The 24575-nt window shown below is 34.1% G+C and overlaps 1 protein-coding gene and 1 long non-coding RNA gene across 4 annotated transcripts in view; one reads left to right on the forward strand and one right to left on the reverse strand.

Moving 5' to 3' along the window:
- LOC101893337 (Major Facilitator Superfamily protein) overlaps positions 1–24575 on the forward strand; it is a 113617-nt gene that overhangs the window by 63039 nt on the left and 26003 nt on the right. The window lies entirely within an intron of this gene.
- Positions 16706–17401, reverse strand: LOC131806627 (uncharacterized). Its single transcript, XR_009344118.1, has 3 exons — positions 17157–17401; positions 16981–17100; positions 16706–16916 (listed from the first exon to the last, which is right to left on the reverse strand). It is a non-coding gene; the product is annotated as an uncharacterized LOC131806627 (long non-coding RNA).

Below are 24575 nucleotides of genomic sequence, written 5' to 3' on the forward strand. Positions count from 1 at the left end.
GGTGATGGCCCAAAGAGCGAGAGACATATGGTGGAATCTGTCATATGGGATAACGTTGTTTTTGATCTTGGTTGGCGATGGGAGGAGGAGGAAAAGGAGAGTAGATGTTTGTTGCTATCTTGTGATGTCCATTTCACGCAATTGGAAGTGGTTTAACCGGCACTTCTAGTCAACAACAATAATAATAACAAAAAAAAAAAAAAATACTACCACAAATAAAAGGGTGCTAATCGATTGATTAATGCAATGAATATTTTTTGGAGGGTAAACACAGTGACGTAGACACATTCGATGAATGACTTGGTCATTTTTTTCGAAACGATAAAAAAGTTTGGAAATTTTCAATAAATTAAATTGTTTATATATTTAATTATCTAAAGCATATTTATTTATGCATGTGGTGCTGTGTGTCACGTGTTGTCCGGGGGGAAATTCCTAGCCCTGTTTCATTATCATTTAAATGTGATGACATTTTCAAAGAAAGGTGTGTCATCATCCTCATCAGTTATGCTCTTGCGTTTGTTTGAAAAGGCCGGCCCACAAATTGTGAAAGAGTCTAAATAATAAACATAAGAGGGGATAGTATACGGTGTTTACACCTAAAGTTTCATCAGCTAAACCTTGCTGTGGGATTATGTTTTGTTTTTCTTTTACGAAATGGTAGTTTCAGATTTCATGATGGATTGATGGAATTTATTTGTTAGCAGGCATGTCGTAAAGAACTTATAGTTTGTTTTGCATAGTCACCGACGATAACGTTCATATCGCATTGCGAAATTCATTCAAGGTTGCAGTCATATGTGATTTTTATCAAAAAATGATAAGTTTATTTTTTGGGGGAAAGGAAACAGTAGCAGCCTTTAAACAAATTAGATACAAAATATGATTCATTTGATAACATGCCAAGCCTTTACTTTCTAATTTAATGATATTGCGGAATAAAGTTAGAAAAATTGTTATAGGTACATGACGTGACAATCAATGCTAAACTGAACATGGCAACCCTTTTCCAATGAACTTGACCTTGTCATTTTTATACCCTCAGCCATATGGCTAGAGAGGGAATTTATGATTTGATATGGCCAAAACGTGCCTTATTGAAATAACGCTTTTAGACCCTAGGTCTCTTTGGACCAAACCCGTTTCAGGACATTTGGAGTCGATCTAGCCATGTCCGTTCGTCCTTCTGTGTCTGTCTGCCTGTCTGGCACGCACAATAACTCTCGAAGGGAGTGCCCGATTTAATCCAAACTTGGTACATCGTAATGTTATTGTCAAATTTATATCGAGTTCGGAAATGGGCAATATCGGCCTACTCCTTCTGGTACCTCCCCCACAAAAGGTCGAAATTTTCAAAGAAAATAATTCACTGCACAGCAAGAGAAAGGATAATCCGATTTTGCTTCAACTTTGAAAATCCTAATATTTCCATCAGTGCTAGGTCAGGTGTGAAAATGGACGATATCGGCCAACTTCTTCTGGTGCCTCCCCCACAAAGGGTCAATATTTTGAATAATTATAACTCTTATAAAATGTGGGGTAAGAGTTCGATTGTCTTCAAATTTCACACATCGCAATATTTTTATTAGTACAAAGTCTGGTGCGAAGATGGAATATATCGGGTCAAAATTTTGAATATTTATGAAGCTCAAGCACGAAATTAACATCTGATTCCATTCAGACTTGGCACATCTCAATATTTCCATTAACGCCAGATCTGTTATAAAGATGGTAGAGATCGGAACATTCCTTCTGGTACCTCCCCCACAAAGCATTAAAATTTTGAATAGCCATGAAGCTCATAATACACAAAATTATCATCCGATTTCATTCAAACTTGGCACATCTCAATATTTCCATCAACACATGATCTGTTCTAAAGATGGTAGAGATCAGACCATTCCTTCTGGTACCTCCCCCACAAAGGGCAAAGTTCGGAATAACCAAAACTATAATAGAATCCGAAATAAGCATCCCGTTCTCTTAAAATCACACACATAACAACATTTTTATTAACCCAATGTCTCGTGTAAAGATGGGATATATCGATCCACTCCTTCAGGTACCTCCCGCACAAAGCGTTAACATTTTGAATAGCCATGAAGCTCATAATACACAAAATTATCATCCGACTTCCTTCAGACTTGGCACATCTCAATATTTCTATCAACACAAGATCTGTTATAAGGCTGGTAGAGATCGGACCATTCCTTCTGGTACCTCCCCCACAAAGGTCAAAGTTTCGAATAACCAAAACGGTCATAAAATCCGAAATAAGCATCCAGTTCTCTTCATATCACACACATCACAATATTTTTATTAACCCAAAGTCTCGTGTAAAGATGGGATATATCGGTGCACTCCTTCAGGTACCTCCCCCACAAAGGGTCAAAATTTTGAATATTCATGAAGCTCATAAAACACGTAATTAACATCTGATTCCGTTCAGACTTGGCACATCTCAATATTTCTATCAATACAAAATCTGTTATAAATCTGGTAGAGATCGGACCACTCCTTCTGGTACCTCCCCCACAAAGGGTTACAATTTTGAATAACCAAAATTATCATAAAATCCGAAATAAGCGTCCGGTTCTCTTTAAATTACACACATCACAATATTTTTATTAATCCAAAGTCTGTTGTAAAGATGGGATATATCGGTTCACTCCTTCAGGTATCTCCCCCACAAAGGGTCAAAATATTGAATATTTATGAAGCTCATAAAACACGTAATTAACATCTGATTCCGTTCAGACTTGGCACAACTCAATATTTCTATCAACATAAGATATTTTATAAAGATGGTAAAGATCGGATTATTCCTTCTGGTACCTCCCCCACAAAGGTTTAAAATTTTGAATATTTATGAAGATCTTAAAACACAAAATTAACACCCGATTCCATTCCGACTTGGTACATCTCAATATTTCCAATAACACAAGACCTGTTATAAAGATGGTAGAGATCGGACCATTTTGGGGCTCAAGGTTTTGAAAAACAAAATGCTCAAAGAAAGGGAAATAAGAACTTTAATGCAAAAATGATGATAATTGTACTGGATATCCCGTAATTACTCTATGGCAGTTTATTCGGGCATATGTTTCATTGTTTATTCAGAAAACACCTAATATTTTACTCAAAACATTTTTCCTGATTTTTTAAGGTCTATTGAAAAACGGTGTATTTGAATAACCTAGTATAACATTTTTTTTTTAACTTAATTTAGTTTTACCGAAATTTTTTGAAATTTTTGAAATATCAGTGATCACAAGTTGTGATACATCTACCTGTATTATTCCACCCGGTCTACCAAGTTTTATCAATTTCGAGGTAAAGATATATATATTTTTTTTAATATAACATATGTTCTTTTAATTGCACAAATAAATGGTTTCTTCCGCTTTTTAGAACGTGTCGTTTCCCATAAGTTTTCTCCAAAAACAATTTCGTCGTTATCTTCAATTATTTTGTTTGCTCACGACCCGAATAAAGTGTTCTACTGTCCTGGTTTTATTTTTGGAATTTTTCGTGTGAAAAATATGAGGGCAACTACGTAACTGAAATCAATAACCTATATAGATATTGAAATAATTATCAGCGCGTGGAGAAATGTATTGCATGACAACTTTTTAATTTGATAATTCCCAAAAAAAAATTAATATAATTTTTAATTATTGAAATATTTTTTTTTTAATAATTAAAATTTATACATCTATTAAAATATTATTTCATATTATTTCTTAAAAAAAAAGAAAGAAAAGAAACATTGATAACACATCCATCAATACTTTGTTGTTTTTCGCATACACACATGTATTACTGCACCATCATCAACAATGCATATCAATTAAAGCAAACAAAAAGAAACAACAACAAAAACACTGAGTAAAAAATGTTATGCTAATTATGCAGTTATTTTGCATTTTTTTCTCTCTCACTCTCTCTTTGCCCAAACAAAATGTCTTTGACTGGCAACACCCAGTAATCCTGTTGACTAAGCGTCTCTGCCATTGTTGTTGTCTCGTGGATGGCGCTGACTTTTGTTGTACGCTTTGAGCCAATAACAATTTGCCCCTCTGTAGGCAGTGATTTAAGTACTCGTTCCTCACACATACTGTGTCAGTTAATTCCGATTAGCTTCTACCGCAGTCAGAAATCAATGAACGAGTTAGTGTTGGGAGAATCTTTCAATTCTCTTCGAGGTATATTTATGCAAAGAAATTTCAATGAAAACCCAACAAGTGAATGTGGTCAGGTTGAATATTTTATACCCTACATTATGTCAGCCACATTGAACAAGCCACATTTACGTGGGTTGTGGCAAAACAATAAAGGTATTCTTATTTGTTAAATCGAATATGGCAACCTTTTCAATAAAAAGTATTGTCATACCTAAAATATTTACGTATGACGAGTGGCATATTATTTAAAAATAGTACATTAGCCTTTATTTTTGGAGTTTCTTCCCGAATGACGTTTTGTTTTAAGTCCGTCTTGAAGGATCAACACCACAGAATAAGCATTATATTCTCATCTGATGATAAAACATATAAAAACATATAAAACATTCAAAAAATTCAAAAAATTTTAAAAAATGTAAAAATTATGCGTTTGACTTTCTGGCAGTTTTTTCATCTCACCCTGTATGTTGAATATATGTTTGTTGACGTCTAATATATTGACATATTTATCTATATTTATATGTGTTATCGAAAAGCTACAGGATTCCAAAAATTATTTAATTTATTATTTCATTGCCTCCATACTCCTCAATATCAAACCCATCTCTCTAAATAACAAATGCCTAAAACGGGTATCGATAAATACTTAAAGTTGCAACGAAACGTCTGACATTCTTTACCGCAACAACTGACTGCAACTGCAACATTCGCAGTAAAAATAAGCTAAGCTGTGAGCATGTCTATCGTCTTCGCCGTTGACGTATGACAACAATAATGTCTTGTATACGACGCCGCGCCATTGGATTTTGTGGAATTTTTATTCCTTGCATTTTTCCCATGTCTTCTCGACATGTCCACACGATGGGTATGGGTATGGATGAATGTGATTGGAATGATTAACTAGGTGTAGACTGTTATGTGGAGGGAGCCAGTGAGTGAACATCATCAGCAGTGGACTTTGCGTTGAAGAATCTTTATTAGTTGAAACTTAAACTTACGCACCACTTCTGAACATACCAAACAGCGTTTTAAGTCTTTAACTTACTTAGGAGGTATGTTAACGTGTTTTTCTTTTCGTTTTTTTCCACCATTTCGTTAACTCTCACGTTACCTACTTAGTGCTGTAATTGGCCCATTTGAGTACAGTGGGAAAATAAATCGAATTGAAAACGATTCGAAGAAGATTTATATTTAAAATCTGTGGGGAATGTTATTTATTTTATGGGGAATACATGTACATTTCTTGTCAGTTGTACGGCCATATTCAAGGAAGAACTACAAAACATAAATTTGACAATGAAGGGACATCAAATAAAGAAATTGTCTTGGTAGAAGAATATAGGTAATCGCATCGACGCAGCTGCTGAGACAATGAACTGTCAAACCGATTTTAGAATTGAAATTTTTGAATGAAAAGCTACTTAAATTTGTAAAAATTGTTGAAAAATTCATATCACAGTAACCTCCGGTTTGCGTCGTATAAGAAAACATATAAAAAACGACTTATTTCTGACAAAACTTTTCAACAATATTGACATATCAATGATCCCCAACGGTTGATGCATCTATCTGTGTTCTTCTAAACATGGATTTAACATATGTGCTGTCACTTTTATTGTCATTGTGTTTTTTTCTGTGTGGATGTCAAAATTGCCATTTACATATGACTTGTAATTCTTGCTATCACACATTTGCATATGTTTTTTTTTATATCCTCCATCATAGTATGGAGGGTATATTAAGTTTGTCATTCCGAAATATACATTTTAGACCCCACCAAGTATATATATATTCTTGATCAGCATATAATTATATGACGATTTAGCGATGTCCGTCGTATAGACATACGTCTGTGGAAATCACACTAGCTTCCGAAGGACACGAAGTAGGTTGATAAAATTTTACTCAAATGTATATTATGTCTGCAGGACTTTAGGTATTTAAAATGAGCCATTTAGGTCCACGTTTTGGTATAGTCCCCATACAATTGTACCTCCCCATATTCGGAATTTCGATGATTTTAGCGATATTATTCAGCGAAATTGTTTCAAATTTGGTATTTAAAGTTTGTAATGTATACTACATCCTATGACAGAAAATTATCTGTGCAGTTCCACGTTTTGGTATAGCCCTCATATAATCGCACCTCCCTATTTTTGGTATTTTGATAATTTTAGCGACAATATTCACCGGAATTGTTGCAAATTTGGTATTTGCAATTCGTACCGGGTTCTACAGCCTATGACAGAAAATTATCTGTGCAGGTCCACACCTTCGTATAGCCCCTATATTACGGTACCTCCCTATTTTCGGTATTTTGGTGATTTGAGCGACATTACTCACAGGGATTGTTTCAAATTTGGTATTTGAGGTTCGTAATGAAAACTACAGCATATGACAGAAAATTGTCTCTGCAGTTCCACGTCTTCTTGTAGCCTCCATATAACGGCACCTCCCGATATTCGGTATTTTGATGATTTTTTTTTCAAGTTTCGCATTTGAATATTGTAATGGCTTATGACAAAAGTTGCCTATGCAGGTCCACGTCATCGTATAGACCCTAATATAATATAATACATATGCGAAATATGACACTACATAAGTAAAAAACATATCTTCTGATATAACTTTAACACGTTTTTGTTGCTTTCAATGTAAAATTTTTATTATTGTTATTATTTTATTACTTTGAAAAAAAAAAATAAAAAAAAAACAATAGGAAAGAAGACGATTGGCCCAAAATATATGTGGTAGTAAAATACAACTCTGATTTCTGGCAATTTATCTTGTGTAAACGAGTGGTAAGCCCTTTCAAATGCATTAACGCATGTAGACATTGGAATGTCAAACAAAATAAAAATTAAAAAGTTTCTGCAAAAATAAGTTGACTTTTGCATGTTTTCCTATAAAACGCCACTCAGAGGTGGCTAAGATATTTGTGTTTTCAACAATTTAAACTAATTTTAGTGATTTTCCATTCAAATATTATGACAGTTCATTGTACCACCAGCTGTGTTGTTGCGCCTCCCTGCCTTAATTTATCATGGTACCAGCTGTCATAATTTTAGTTTTCACTTTGAATTTCCGTATGAAGACCTCCCAATGCTCCATAATAAGGCATCTAATAAAATACCTAATGAGCATATGGCTTTAGCCTCTAAAATAAAGTATAACATTAGATGACTCATGTGTCTTGCTCTAACGACGGGTTCATTCTCGCCTAGCCTATTCTGCTGGAATGATATGCTCAAATAAGGTCACGCGTATTAAACACAATATGGTTTGAATCTTGATTTTTAATTTGTGAATTCCAATCCTATCTTCGAAAATGACTCATTTCTCTTTTCAAAACAGATGCATTTCAATTCCATGGAATTTTTTGTTTAATTTCTTTGTTTTTGAAAAATAAAAATATTTATTACGTTATCGTTCAAAATAAAAAAAACCGAAATTGGGACAAAGTTGTAGCGGATTGATGGCATAATATTAACATACATAGAACAAATAATGGATAAAGAAATGTGTGTTTGTTGTGGACTATATTGTGAAACATTGCTGAGGATTTCAGATACCAAGTAAGTCACACTTTCAAGTCGCAATTAGTGGAGAGAAACAACAAATAACCAATGGGGAAAGTCTTCAAGCCGGCCTTGACAATTTTAGTAAAGCTTCACATAACAAAAAAGTCTTTATGGGGAATTTGTGAGAATTAAATCATACCAACTATTATTATAGTTAAAATTTAAAGTCCAACTAATATATCAAAGGAATATCATCCCTTGAATCAATTTCTACTAAATTTGCCGAGGCATTTGTGCCTTTTCAATTCGGGCTTGTATTACCTTACCTGGTATTATTTTATTTTCGTTATAAAGCATTAAAAACAAAACAATGTTATTGATAATTGTCAGTAATTTTGCCCTTAACTGGTAAGATAGCTGGGACCGGAAGCAAATCGCACTCTCTTTGTTTTTATTTTATAAATCATATCTGTTTTATTATTCGCAAGTAGCATTTCTCCCTCAATGTAATGAGAACAAGGCGAAAACAGTTGTAAGGAATACTGTTATCATTTCGTAGTACATTTATCAATGTTGTGAAAAAGAAGAAGACTCGCATTAAGAATTTTACTACTCGTTAGAGAAAATACTTTATTATGCAAAGTAATTTATAAAACAAAAATATGTTTGCCTTAAAAATAATGCATTTTTATTATTGTTTATTCTGGAATATTCCATTAAAATACCAAAAACTCTCTCCCTCTCACACACAGTTGCCAAAACAAGAAATATATCAACAAACATAGACAGCATTAAGCAAAAAGCTAATGTTGGCCACACTGTGCTGCGTAAACATTTTCAAAGCATTTGCTGGCTAGGTATCGTCGTCAAGATTTCATTAAAAAATAAATAAAATAAAACAAGAAGAAACGACTTAAGAATGAATGTGTCTGTATTGTTTTTTGTGTTCTTTGAAAAAAAAAAGAAAAGAGGAAAAAAACTCTACACAAAAATAACAACACGAACTACATGTCCGCCGGCTAGTGTTGGTTCGTCATTAGTCAGTGCGAAAAAAAGCCGAACCAAGCGCAACAGAATGGATCATCGATTTCCTTTTTTTTCTTGCTTGCTTGCTTGTATTTTTTCAGGTTCAATGAAGAAATCCATAAATAATCATGAGAACAGAAATGTATGCAATACCCTCGCCAGTTGGCGAGAATGTGTCTGCCTCCAGTTGTAACTTGAAAATAACAATACCGAAAAATGTCTCATTCATTGAAAGCAAACCACAATATGCTGTAAGGCTGCATAAGCTGCTTGTCAGCACCTTAAGTAAGTATGTGCCATACAATCTGCTGCATTGTCTTGGGCCACACTTTTCTCATGCTTCAAGTATAATGTGAGAAAATCACACATGCCTGGCCGATTGGGTATTGCTACATGGAGCATTAGCGAGTTCTTATTTTGATTAGCGCCTATTAGTTTCTAACAAAGTCATGCTTTTGTGATTTGTAATATTTTTGAAAGAAAGAAAAGTGTCTTCTTAAAGAAATTCCGAATATAATGGAATTTTTTGTCATCTATTTCTTTAAGTTTCCAGCAAAAATTGTCCCAGTTCCAGGAATCTTTATATTGGATATATATTTGATGCTTTTTCATTGTCAAATTCATATTTTATAATAATTCCTCCTTAGATATGGACGTAGAACTGGCAAGAAATTTTCATTTATTTCCCATCAAAGAATTTGTCATTTTTACACCTTTAATGTCCCCATCAATGAAGAATCATGGTAGAAAAATTGAAAGAGATTTGCAAATCGTGAATTGTTATAATATGCATTTTTAATCAATTTTTAAAAATTTCAATAATTTTTCGTTCAAAATTTTAAAATTCCAAAATTGGTTTGACATTTCATTGTCCCTGCAGCTGTTTCCCAGCATGTAAAGAATATAATCTAACAGTACGTTTACATTAAATGGGTTAACTCATTCACTCACTCATTTGAATTGAATTTGTCATATCCGTGGTAGAGGAATATGGGTAGACGCAGCTGCTGGGGCAATGAACTGTCAAACCAATTTTAGATTGGAAAATTTTGAACGAAAAATTATAGAGATTTTTAAAAATTGTTGAAAAACGCGAATTGTAATAACGTCGTATAAGAAAATGTATAAAAATATTTGAAAGAATATTTCAAATTTTTTGACATATCTATAATAAATCCCCTTAAATTAGGTTAACCCCGAAAAAACTCCTAACATAAACATAACCTAAAACAGAATGACGGCTTGAAAGTGGAGTGATTGGATTTTGCATCAAAGTGTCATTTTGCTGCAGTTGCAGTATGAAGACCCCAACTTATTTAGCTTTAATACTGGTAGAATATCTCGAATTGACATTAAATTTATTACAGGAAATTTTTAGTCTCAGCTTTCGTTTTTGTGCAGAATCCATATGGCAATATTTTTAGCTGGTTATGCTAGGGGTTCGTTCCTTAATGGCTGACTAAAAATAAAATGCCACTATACACACAAACACTAACATTACCGAGAAAGTTGCTATAAGATGAGAAGTTTAAAATCTATATTTTTATATATTTAAACCCTGGAAAGGATAAAGACAAAATATGGAACATGTAACTATTATTACGTGTCAAGAAACTACCAAAAAGAATATACAATCTATTATTTTTTTTAAATATGCCACACGTCATACGCAAACATTTTAGGTATGAAAAGAAAAATAAAATAAAAATGACAAGCTCGAGTTCTATGGAAAAGAATTGCAATATTCGATTTAAAAAATGAAACTACATCTATTGTTTTGCCATAATAAAACGTTAACTGCCATATAAATGTAGCCAATTCAAGGGATTTAAAGGCCGACTAGAAATAAAACGCCTTTGTAGTTTCCTTAAGATGAGGGGTTTAAAATCTGTATTTGCATCTGCTCTAGATAAGTTTTGGAACATATAACTGTTATTATGTGCCAAGGAACGGCCATTGGTTATTTTTATGCCATGTTTACGTTAGAAAATGTGTGCAGGGTTAACCTAATTTAAGTAATGGATATGACAATTTTAATTCAAATCCAATGGATTCAGCAATTTATATGTAAACGTACTGCTATTTTCGTAAAATTTGCCACATGTCATACGTAAACATTTAAGGCATGAAAACAATTTTTATTTAAAAAATGACGTTTAAGTTCTTTGAAAAGGGTTGCCAGATTCGATTTAGCAAATGAGACTACCTGTATTGTTTTGTCAGGGAGCTTATTTTATCCTATGTGTTATGAGTGTTTTGTTATGTGGGTTTCTTTTATAGACCATAATATAACTTTAAATGCAAATATGTTAAAATTTTAACTACTTAAATGTAGTCATATTTTGTGTAACCAAAAACAAGTTAAAAAGTATCAGTCGGTTCGATTATTTAAATATACCTTGACTTCTATAATGATTATTCAAACTGTTGGTCCTCTAATGAAGTGGGTTCCAAAGGAATGAGCCAATGCTGTCAATTTCATATCGGATCTAAATAAATATGATATATTTATTGCAATGTGCCAGGTTTGGTCTATATCGACTATTTCCTCCATTTTATATGAGATCTGTGATAATTTTTAGAAAATGTTTAAATGTACGATGTATCAACTTTGAATTAATCGGATACTCCCTGTGGGAGTTATGGTGAGCACCAGTCAGCCAGACAGACGGAAGGACGGATATCGCTAGATCGACTCCAAATGTCCTAAAACGGATTTGCTTCAAAGAGACCTAGGGTCTAAAAACGTTATTTCGATGAGACACGTTTTGGCCGTATAAAATGATATATACCCTCTCTAGCCACATGGCTGAGGATATAAATGTTGGGTGAAAAATGTAACCAAAATCTAACATTTATTTACAATTACAAATATTTTTATAACCCCAACTAATCGCTTTGGAAATTGGACACATTTGAGAAAGGGGGGACAGGCAAACATTTCAAAGCGGACTTTTCCCATAATATTTCTTAAGAGTTTATTGTACCCTAGTTTCGAACTATTAAAGCGATATGGTTTCTAATTTAATTGTCTGGTGGTTCTTTACAACGGTGTTGTAGGGTAAGTGTGCCTATGTTCGGCATGTCCCAGTAGTCGGCACTTTTTATTTTTAAGCCCAAATAAATGAAACTATTATAACTAAATATATTTTGTTTACTTCAAATATATCGTCAGCTATCTTTGTGTACAATTTCGCAAAGAAAAGATTATTTATTCTAATAAAAATTAAATTTTTGTCTGTGAAGGTCCTCAACAATTCATATTCTTAAGAAAAGTACAATAAAGACGTCGAATCAGTCTAGCTAAACAAAAATATTATATTTTAATGAATTAATTTATTATTATTATTAATTATTCTTACAAAAAAAATTGGTATGCCGACTGTTGGAACATGCCATACCGACAATTGGCAAGTGGTGCCGACTACTGGCAAAAAAGCATTGTTTTAATAAAACTACAAATTTATGAAATTTAATAAAAAGTTATTAAAACTTTATTTATTATTGCAGAAACAATACAAAATTTCGAATCTGAATAAATTAACTTTGTAATAATTGGAAAGTTCCACTCAGAATGGTGAGCGATTAAAAACGCGAAAATCCTAAAAGTGCCGACTACTGGTACACTTACCCTATATTCAATATATTTAAGTGATAAGAAAAATAAAACAAAATTGAGATTATTTCAATATTTCAATTTCTCATTGTTGTTTTTGTTTCACAAATAGACACATTTAAATATACATACTAAAATTATATATTTAATATATAAATATTATGGTGATTATGATCCGAGGTTTAGAAAAGTGATAACCTCTTTATTGTTTGCTAACCCATTTTAAATACCAAGGCAGCCAGTCGCAGCCAGCCGCACAATGGAAAAATAAATGAATATTAGTTATCAAAATTGAAAACTGCAAAAACACACAGACAGACAGAGGCAAAGATGTGGACAACAACAGAATTTGAGATTATTTTTCGATTATGAGTTTGTCGGCCCATTGGCTGGGTAAATATTATCTGCCCGGGTTTACACAGTAAATATTTTGATGGATCATCTCACTGGCATTGTCTGACGTTTGTTTCCTCCCCCCTCCCCCTCCTCTTTTTGTTTATTTCTACTTTGTGTGTAACTACACAAAATAATTAAAACTCAAGATTGGCCTGATTGTTCAACAGAATTGTTTTCCTTAAGCGGCTCGCTTTGCCGTTTGTTTGTTTGATTTCGGAATAAGGTTAGGTTTTCGAGTTTGTATATACGAATATATATGTAATTCAATTGATCTGTCAGACCCTGCACGTGTAAAAAGCGGCTCGGATCTGGCTGCTGTTACTATCACAAGGCTGCTTTGGCTGGCTAGATTGTGTTTTTTTTTTTATTTAGGTACGGCATATTTGTTTTTGATTTTCGAAAGTAGATGTGAAACTGTAATAATCAAACACTCACTCAGTCAGTCACTTGCTTGCTTACCGTTCAATAACAATAACGAAAAACAACAACAACAAGAATAAGAGAAAAAAAAATAAAAGTTATATTACAAATATTTAAATGAGTTCATTTGCATACATGCCTTTGAGCCATACACACACAGCCACACATTTGTCTCATGTATGTGTACCGACATACATCTCTGTTTATGGGGAGGTGGGTATATATGGCTTATTGACTTCAGAGGTTATTCACTATTATGCCCCTGTACGAACTTTATGAGGTCAAGTTTGTTTTTTTTTTTCTCTCATTTTTTTGACAAGTGAAACAAATATGCCACAGTCTATGGCTGAGATATTATGACAATATAAATGAAAAAGAAATAAAAAAAGCTATAAATTCGGCTGAGCCGAACTTTGAATACCCTACAGCATTTGGAACGAATTTACTAATTTTCAAAAAAAAAAAAATAAATAAATAAATAAATCCTTAAAAAAATTCTGATAAAATCCTACAAATACCGAATGTAGCCGTTGTATTAGGGTCTATATATACAGCGTGGACCCGCATAGGCAACTTTTGTCATAAGCCATTACAATATTCAAAAGCGCAACTTGAAAAAAATTAAAGTCGCTCAAATCATTAAAATATCGAATATAGGGAGGTACCATTATATAGGGACTATACACAAACGTGGACATGTACAGACAATTTTCTGTCATAGGCTGTAGCTACCATTACGAATTTCAAATATCAAATTTGAAACAATTCCGGTATATAATGTCGCTAAAATCATCAAAATACCGAAAATAGGGAGGTACGATTATATGGGGGCTATACCAAAACGTGGAGCTGCACAGACAATTTTCTGTCATAGGCTGAAGTATCCATTACGAACTTCAAATACCAAGTTTGGAACAAATCCGGTGAATAATGTCGCTAAAATCATCAAAATACCGAAAATAGGAAGGTATCGTTATATGGGGGCTATACGAAGATGTGGACGTGCACAGACAATTTTCTGTCATGGGCTGTAGTATCCATTACGAACTTCAAATACCAAATTTCAAATAATTCCGGTAAATATTTTCGCTAAAATCATCCAAATACCGAATATCGGGAGGTACCATTATATGGTGGCTATACGAAGACGTGGATCCGCACGGACAGTTTTCTGTCATAGGCTGTAATATTCATCACGGACTTCAAATACAAAATTTGAAATAATTCCGGTAAATATTTTCGCTAAAATCATCAAAATACGGAATATATGGAGGTACCATTATAGGGGGACTGTACCAAAACGTGGACCTGCACAGACAATTTTCTGTCATAGGCTGTAGAATCCATTACGAACTTCAAATACCAAATTTGAAACAATTCCGGTGAATAACGCCGTTAAAATCATCCAAAAACCGAATATCGGGAGGTACCGTTATATGGGGACTATACAAAAACGTGGACCTGCACAGACAATTTTCTGTCATAGGCTTTAGTATCTATTACGAACTTCAAATTCCAAATTTCAAACGATTCTGGCGAATAATGTCGCTAAACTAATTAAAATACCGAATATCGGAAGGCTATGGGGAGGTACCGTTATATGGGGGCTATACCAAAATGAGGGTTAACATGGTCCATTTTCAATACCAAAAGTCCTGCAGATATACATTTGAGTAAAATTCTATCAACCTATTTCATTTCGTTCGGAATCTAGAGCAATTTCCACAGAAGGACAGATGGACGGTCATCGTTAAATCGACATAGAATTTTATACTGATCAAGAATAAATTTATTTGTGGGGTCTAAAATGTATATTTACCCTCCATAGTATGTGTGAAAGTATAAAAAATAAAAAGAAAAAAATTAAATCTTAGGATCTGCAACTTTATACCAGACATTGGCAGACTAATCCTAAACTAATCCTGCATATGCGTTATAAAAGAATGATTGACTTGATAAACACAATTGGCAATGCAACACTGCAATGTCAAGTGTTCATAATTGCAGTATATGCAACTGTGGCAACGCTGCATGTTCATTATTACATGGCAATGCTTTTTTTACACTCTCAGACATATGGCTACTGAGGGTATGTATCATTTGGTACGTCCAAGACGTGCCTCATCGAAATAACGGTTTTAGACCCTAGGACTCTTTGGAGCAAATCCGTTTCAGGACATTTGGAGTCGATTTAGCAATGTCCGTCCGCCTGTCTAACTGGCTGGTTGGTGCGAAGGGAGTATTCGATTTGATCCAAACTTTCTACATCGTAATATTATTGTCAAACTCAGATTGAGTTCGGAGATGGGCAATATCGGTACATCTCCCAAAAATGGTCGAAATTATCAAAAAAATATTTTACTGCACAGAAAGTCAAAGAATAATCCAATTTTGCTACAACTATGCAAATTGTAAAATTTTGATTAGTGATAGGTCGGTTGCGAAAATGGACAACATCGGTCCTCTCCTCACCATAAAGGGTCAAAATTTTGAATAATTACAACTTTTATAAAATGTGATGTAAGTGGTCGATTTTCTTCAAATTTCACATTTCACAACAAACAAATAACACATTTGATTAAATTATATTTTTCCAATGAAAATAGGGCTCGCTGTGATCGAAAAAGTACGTATATACCATGGTAAAAGAATACAGTAAATACATAAACGCTTTGATATGTCAACAAATTTAAAATGTTTTTTTTTTTTTTTTTTTTTTTTCAAATATAAGTAGATTTTTATATGTTTTCTTATACGACATCATTCGGATTTTATTATAATTCGCGTTTTCAACATTTTTTAGCAAATTTCAATAATTTTTCATTCAACATTTTCAATACCAAAATTGGTTTGACAGTTCATTTTCCCAGCAGCTGTGTCGATGCATCTACCTATATTCTTCTATGTACTTTACTCATGTATTTCATAACTGAAATGTTGTCCATGTAACACACCATATGTGCAACTTCTACATATGGAACATTTGACATTACATATGTCAAAAAAAAAAAAGAAAACATTTCGTCTGATAGAGCCTTCAGCTGGCTTCATTCGAATGCTAAATACATTTTCCCAACCATTGTTTCGATGGCGGTATTTGTTGCACGATTCCGGCGAAATCGTAATCAACAACATCAACACAAAACCCACTGCGTGATTACCGATCACACACAAAAGGTTAACAGCCAGTTCCACGATATCGAAAGAACACGTTCGCACAACTTTTACACGACAAACAGCTGATTTCCGTTCCACTAAAATCCATCAGAACGAAAATTTGCACGAAAATCAAAGCGAACGAAAACGTAAGCATTTCAGTGTAATTTTGCGTTCCACTATCTTTTTTCTTTCGTACGCATGCGAACACAAATGTCAAAATCAGTCACTTGTGTGTTTGCTATCGTATAATAACAATTAAGGAAAATTGTTTTAACATAAACATTGCTTGTTTGAAAATGGAAACAAAAATGTAAGTAAAAATAATAAATGCAATTTAATATGTGAACAACAAATATATATATTTTTTATTTTCTCAATTCCAGCACAAAAAAATCATCAACTACACAGCTGCGGGCACTAGTATATGGAGGAGAATCCTGTGTTCGCCAGAGGAGTGCCAATTTTTGGAAGCAGCAGAAGAAGTTTTAAATCGGGGCGGATTTGGGTAGTTCTGCAACCGGGCACCCACTTCTCTTCCATCATATCCAAAAGAGCCCGAAAACTTCCTTCGACACACGAAAATTGGCCACAAACCTTGAAAAAATTATTATTATTATTTTTTATTATTTCAAAAATGTAAAAATACAATCATACTTACTGGTTGTTAGGTACTTCAAATAAATTCGAAGCAACTCTTAAATGCCTCCGTGGCACATTTTGAACCTCCTCCACATCATCCATAAAAAATAGGGCTACGGAAATATTCTTTTTTTATTTTCTAAGAGCACAAATAGTTTGAACACAATCACTAGAATTTTTATTTTGTTTATTTACAATTTGTTTGTTTACAACTGAAATGTCAGTTGAGACAGAGCCACTGCTGCTTTTTCGCGTTTAAATTAGACATTTGGCGCTTTTTTGCCTTATTTCGCGATTAATTTTTCCAAAAAAATATTTAGCAACACTGAATCACGTAAGGCTATGCGAAAGAAAGAACGAAAGTTAGTGGAACGCATTCTTATACGAAAGTGAGTGAGTAGCCTTCGTTCGCACAAATTTTCTTTCGAGATCGTGGAACAGGCTGTAAGTAACATCACGAAGAAAAGAGCATTGCCCATTCACAATATCGGCGGTGGGTACGCACATTTTATTGATTAGTTCATTTATGTCTTTTATTATTGCTGTTGATATTTATTTATTTTTTTTTTTTTGCTAACTATCGATTGATCTGTTGATATCGTATTGTGTATCTATCAAATGTATATTTTATTTATTATTTTCAGCTATTGTCCAATTTAAGTTCAATCAAATATGACGATGAAGAGTAATTTTTGTGTTATTTGTTGGTGGGGGGTCTCTTGATGGACATATTTTGAGAGAGGGAAAAAGAGAGAAAAAGGTAGAGAGGGAAAAAGCACGTGAACTGATAGTGTTAGTCATTGGCCAAAATAATTGTTTAAATAAATGGGAATTTTTTGATCAGGGGAAATGTTTGTGTTTAATAGTACGTTTAGACAATACTGATTTTAGTAAACTTAGCGGTTAACCCGACAAAAAAGCTCTAATGTAAACATCATATAACTTTCTCAAAACTCAATCAGACCAAAACACTTACAAATTTAAACGCTTGTTTAAAACTCAAATCTATCATGTATTGTATTTGCTTTCCCAAATTTTTAATTCCTTGGACTAATATTGGTATTTGTTTTATTTCTTTTCAGGTAAGATTGCCACTTGACATAAGAAAGCAACTTGGTAAATATCAGCTGATTAATGATGTTGACAACTAGAGAACATATAATGTAAACATTAAATAATTGCGATGTTAAGTAACTCCCATGGTAGAAGAATAGAGGTAGTCGCATCGACACAGATGCTTGGACAATGAACTGTCAAATCAATTTTGGAAAGAAAATTTTTGAATGAAAAATTCTCCAAATTTGTAAAAATTTTTAAAACTTGCATATCATAACAACCTCCGATTGGCATCGTACAGGAAAACATATACAAATCTTCTTCTTTTTGAAAAAAAAATTGAATAACCAATACGTAACCAAATAATAAAATCCGAAATAGGCATTCGGATCCTCTTCACCCATGCCTTTAGTTTTACTAACACAAAATCTGCTGTGAAGAAAATATACAGGGTGAGATAAAAAAATAATGCAACAAAGTCAAGCGCCATAATTTTTACATTTTTTTTTAAGTTTTATTGAATGAAAAACAAGAAATGTCGGAAATAGCATAAAATTTTAGAATAAGTTTAGATATGTTCGAATTGGTCACCTTTGGCACGAATTATGGCCTTCAAACGGCCAATGAAACCGTCACACGCTGCCCGAATGCTGCTTTGCGGTATTTTGGCCCATTCTCGGCGAAGCGCTTGCTTGAGGTGATCGACACTTTGGTATTTTTTAGTGCCATCCTTGCTTTCCAAAATACTCCGGACACAATTGTCCAACGGATTGGTATCCAGAGATTTTGGTGGTCATTGTGCTAGGCTGGAAATGAAGCGAGGAACCTCACATTGTAACCATTCTTAGGAGGCGGGTGCTGAGTGCTACGGTGCTGAGTCCTGTTGGAATGTTCAAGGTCTGCGGGCAAAATGTTTGTGTCCAAGGCTTTAATACAGCCTTCAGAATATTTTCGCGATAATATTCGGTATTTATTCTGAGCCACGGTTGATGAATACGAACGAAGAGCGACCATCGGCTGTTATGGCGGCCCACACCATCACCATGGCCGTCGCTTGAGTTGAGTTGAGGTGGCCAACCGAAGGTGCACATTTTCAGCTACTAAACACGATCATTTTGTTTGTTTACAAACTGCTGAACAACAAATATTTTCTCATCGGAGAAAACCAAATTCGGCAGTTCACCACTTTCGGCCAAGCGAAGCAAGTCTTTAGCTCTTTTTTTTGTCTATTTTCTTTCTGTTGCGGTGTAAGTTCTTGCACTTTTTGGAATTTCAATGGCTCTACCCCGAGCTCATTTTTTTTTAAATTTGCCGAATAAAATGTTGCGATATGTTCAGTCGCTTCTTTATTTTTCGAACCATTTCTGCTGACGTTGCTGTTTTCTTCCGTCCACTTCCTTGACATATGTCGGCCTACGCTACCAGTATCACGGTAACGAGCAATGTTACGAGAGACACAAAAAATTATTCACATTTAAATGCTGGAGTGCTCTAACCGAAAGCCACTTGTGGTTTTCCAGCCAAATATAAAGAAATCACACTATCACGCTTGAATACCATCACGAATAACTTTTTTTCTGGAGAATTCTCACCAAAATGCTTTTGTACGCGCTTGTAAATAATATAATGAACTGTCACTGGAATAATTTTAACAGCTGTCGATCGAGTGGCTTAGAAATGACAGCAGTCTGAAGTTGGTTGCAGTTTTCTCATCTCACCCTGTACATCTGTCGGCACTGAAACCAAATGATACTATTTTACTTGTCTTATCATGTCAGAGATGGGAACCCGTTTTCTATGCCGGGAAATGTTAGAAGGCAAATTACAAAAAATCCAGAGATGGATATGTTTATTAAAATTGACTTGAAATTCTTAAATATACCATGCTCAGACCCTTGGAACTATTCTTTCTGAAGACATTTTTTTCAGACTTGGGGGTGTGCAATGCAAAGGGAGTTATATTTTAGATCCATAGTAGAGGTATTAAATTAAAAAAAAGATTTCATGTAGAAGGGCTCCAAATAATTTGTTATCTATGGATGACCTCCAAAAGTGATTCTCTCCCTAGAATATCAATGGGTGGTCTTCTATGTATAGAAGTGCCTTCTATCCACTTTCTTTAATCTTGAAACACCCCTTTAAATATGTTTTGAATATTTTTTCTGATGTTTTAATTTGTCACCCAATCCATCACGCCTGCTACTCATTTCCTCGATTTCCCCGAGGAATACCATTTTATAATTGTTATTCAATGGGGAACATCGAACATAAAATTTGTTGGAACGATATGTTTGTCAATGATAATGACCAAAACACACACATATTGAAAATTCCAAAACGTCGTCTCTCAGTCTTCGGCTCTTTGTGTGTGTGTGTGTGTGTGTCTGTCCGAGTTCATTCACATGCCCGACATTTAGATATCTGGTGTGGAAAACAAATTGTGTGTTTTAATCAGTTCATTTTCTGTTATTCCATGGCATTCCCGTTTGTAAATAGTACCGCCCGTTCTTTTTTGTGATAAGTGTGAATGTGTGAGACTGCAGGGCATCGAGACCAGTAGATTGTCTCCCACGAGCTTGTTTTTATGGGGATAACATATCGAGAGGAATTGATTATTTTTGAGTCTTCTTCTTCCCCTTAAACAATTTATTGGCCAATCGGTTATACCATGTTCCGAATGCAAAATGAATTATGGTGATTTAAAAACAATACAAAGAAGTAAAATAGCATCAGTCGGTTTCGCCGACAGATGTATGCCCCCAGCCTTGAGTTATGATTATTCAAACTGTTGACCCTTTATGGGGGAATTCCCGCAGCAGTTGGCCCATTCGTATCTGACCTAAGACTGATATAAATATTACAATGTGCCAGAAATATGCATGAGGTAACCAGATATCGCGAACCGAAATATTCCATTTTCATACTTCATCAAATATAGATATAAATATTGGTATGTTCAAAATTTGAAGGAAATCGAACATTTATATCCAATTTTATGCGGAATTATATATTTCGATAAATTACATATCCATATCCGATTTCTGGTTAAGAGAAATATTTAGATATAGCAAGTCGTAAAAAAAAATCGCTGACTTGTTTCGCAAGTATTGACAGATAAAGGTATTGAAAATTGTGACTCTATGTGGGTGAGGTACCTGAAGGGGTTGGCAAATATATATCATCTTCACAATAGATCTTGTATTAGCAAAATTTGTTTGCATGCGGGAAAATTGAGGATATTGATGAAATCGATCATTTAGATTTCTTTAAAAGTTTTGTTTTTCGAAATCCTGAATCTTATGTGGGGAGGTAATAGAAGAAATGGTCCGATCTCTACCATCTTTATAACAGATCTTGTGTCGATATAAATATTGAGATATACCAAGTCTGAATGGAGTCGGATGTTAATTTCGCGTTTTATGAGCTTCATGGAAATTCGAAATATTGACCCTTTGTGGGGGAGGTACCAGAAGAAGTGGACCGATATTTTTCAACTTCACACCAGACTTTGGGTTAATAAAAATATTGCAATGTGAGTAATTTGAAGAGAACCGGAAGCTTATTTCGGATTTTATGCTCGTTTTGGTTATTTAAAACTTTGACCTTTGTGTGGGAGGTACCAGAAGAAATGGTCCGATATCTACCATCTTTATAACATATCTTGTGTTGATGGAAATATTGAGATGTGTCAAGTCTGAATGGCATCGGATGTTTATTTCGTGTTTTATGAGCTTCATGAATATTCCAAATTTTGACCCTTTGTGGGGGAGGTGCCAGAAGAAGTGGACCGATATATCCCATCTTCACATCAGACCTTGAATTTGTTGTGCGTTGGTATGAATAAAACCACAACAATTTAATTTTTTTTTAAAAAAATTAATGTTTAATTTCCAAAAGACAAAATAGAACTCTCTAGAAAATGTAAAAATTATTTTGTTGTCACCAAATACAAAAACTGAAAGTCAAGGCTAACTTGACGAAAAAAGAAAAATACAAAATCAAAGATGACTTGATCACATAAAAATAATATTTTTAAAGTAAATTATTATTGAGTACTTTCCGGCCGCCACAAATTAATAAAAATATTGCAATGTGAGTAATTTGAAGAGTACCGGATGCTTACTTCGAATTTTATGATCGTTTTGGTTATTCAAAATGTGAACCCTTTGTGTGGGAGGTACTGTGGGCACCTGACAAAGCACTGATGGAAATATTAGGATTTGCAAAGTTCTAGCAAAATCAGATTAGCTTTTCTCTTTCTTTCTTTCTTTCTTTCTTTCTTCTGTGAAAATCTTGCCATTTTGTGGGGGGAGGTACCAGAAGAAGTGGACCGATATTACCCATCTCCGAACTCGTTTGAAGTTTGACAATAATATTACGATGTACCAAGTTTGCATCAAATCGGATACTTCTATGCAGGTTCACGTCTTCGTATAGACCCTAATATAACGACAACTCCCTATATTTCGTACTTTTAATATTTTAACAGAATTTTTAATGGATTTTTTTTTTTTTGAAAATTTCCAAATTTGTTGCAAATGGTGGAGGGTATTTAAAGTTAGGCCCGGCCGAACTTACTGCTTTTTTACTAGTTTGTTTATGAAATCGTTAAGAAAACATACGGAATATTAACTGCCACAAAATATAATCCCGTTCCATAAAATGAGACTAAGTGCCAAACTAGACAGTGGCAAATCCCCAGCGTTTCTGTTCATGCCACATTATGCCAGTTATGTATTATTAAAAATAAGAACACAAACATTTATCTACTTCAGAATTCTACAAGAACAACTATTTGGCAATGAAATCTCTCCATTTTAATACAAGTTTTTAATTCTGATTTCTCAACATGATTGCAGCACAATTAAGCGAACTTATTTTTTTTCTTCTGAATTTTATGGCATAATAATTAGACTTTTTTCACTAATTATATTAATACAAAACCAAAAAATATATAAAAACTTGCATGTGATTTTGAAAAACAAAAAAAAAAAAAAACAGTTGTTGGCTTTGCAGAACAAAAAAATTAAAAAAAAGCAACAATGTATATGCCTGACTGACAGTTAAGGCGTCAAGACTGAGTTCTGCTTTACCAGATGTTAAATAACGAAAAGAAAAGAAAAAAAACAGGCAGACATGAAAAAATATGAAGCTACCAAACCACTAAGCCACGCTAGCCATTAAAAATAGCAACAAATAAATAATTGTTGATCTAGTCTGGGCATATGAAACAGTCAGTCATTCAGTTAGTCAGTCACTCAACTAAGCTGGCTTAAAAATTAACAAACACAACAACAAAAAAACTAGTTAAAATTCACTTGAATCTAAGAGAAAAAAAACCGCCATCGCCAAATGTTGTTTAAATGAGCCGTTAATGTCTTCATTTTTATGTGAGCGTTATATGGAGAATATTTAATTAAAATCAAGTACTCTTTTTGGAAATCTTTAAAATTTAATTATCAAAAAACTGTTCATCTTATGATGTGACCAATCATGATTTTAAAAATATCTTGTTTTATAGGCAAAAATATGTGTTAATTGAGCAGGGAGCAAGTGAGAGAGAGGGAGAGGAAGAGATAGAGAGAATTACCGACAAACTTCATTTCATGTTCTTGCAAATTTCTCATGGGTGTATATTTCGATTAATTTAATCGATTTCGATTGTTCTAATAACATATTTCCATCTAATTAATCGCTGACTTGTTTCGCAAGTTATGACAGATAAAGGTATTGGAAATTGTGACCCTTTGTTGGTGAGGTACCAGAAGGGGTTGGCAGATATATACAGGGTGAGATGAAAAACTGCAATCAACTTCAGATTACTGTCATTTCTAAGCCACTCGTCCGATAGATGTTTAAATTATTCCAGTGATAGCTCATTATATTGTTTACAAGCGTACAAATTTTCCAGAAAAAAAGTTATTCGTGATGGAATTCAAGCGTGATAGTGCGATTTCTTTATATTTGGCTGGAAAACCACACGTGGCTATCGTTAGAGCACTCCAGCATTTAAATGTGAATAAATCTGTTGTGTCTCTCGTAACATTGCTCGTTACCGTGATACTGGTAGCATAGCCCGACGTCAAGGAAGTGGACGAAAGAAAACAGGAACATCAGCAGAAATGGTTCGAAAAGTAAAAAAAAGCGACTTGAACAAAACCCGCGACACAGTGGCCATTGAAATTCCAAAAAGTGCAAGAACTTACACCGCACCGCAACAGAAGGAAAATAGACTCAAAAGAGGTAAAGAGTTGCTTCGCTTGGCCGAAAGTGGTAAACTGTCGAATTTGGTTTTCCCCGATTAGAAAACATTCGTTGTCCAGTCCAGCAGTTTGTAAACAAACAAAATGATTGTGTTTACTTGTCGAAAAAGGTCTGCTGAAAATGTGGGACGCCATAACAGCCGATGGTCGCTCTCCGCTTGTATTAATCGACTGTGGCATCTGAATGTCACGGGCCGAATATTATCGCGAAAATATTCTGGAGGGTGTATTAAAGCCTTGGGAACGCAAACATTTTGGCTGCAGCCCTTGGACATTCCGTGCCAAAGGTGACCAA

Source organism: Musca domestica, unplaced genomic scaffold, assembly GCF_030504385.1.
Source record: "Musca domestica strain aabys unplaced genomic scaffold, Musca_domestica.polishedcontigs.V.1.1 8, whole genome shotgun sequence".
Lineage (NCBI taxonomy): Eukaryota > Metazoa > Arthropoda > Insecta > Diptera > Muscidae > Musca > Musca domestica.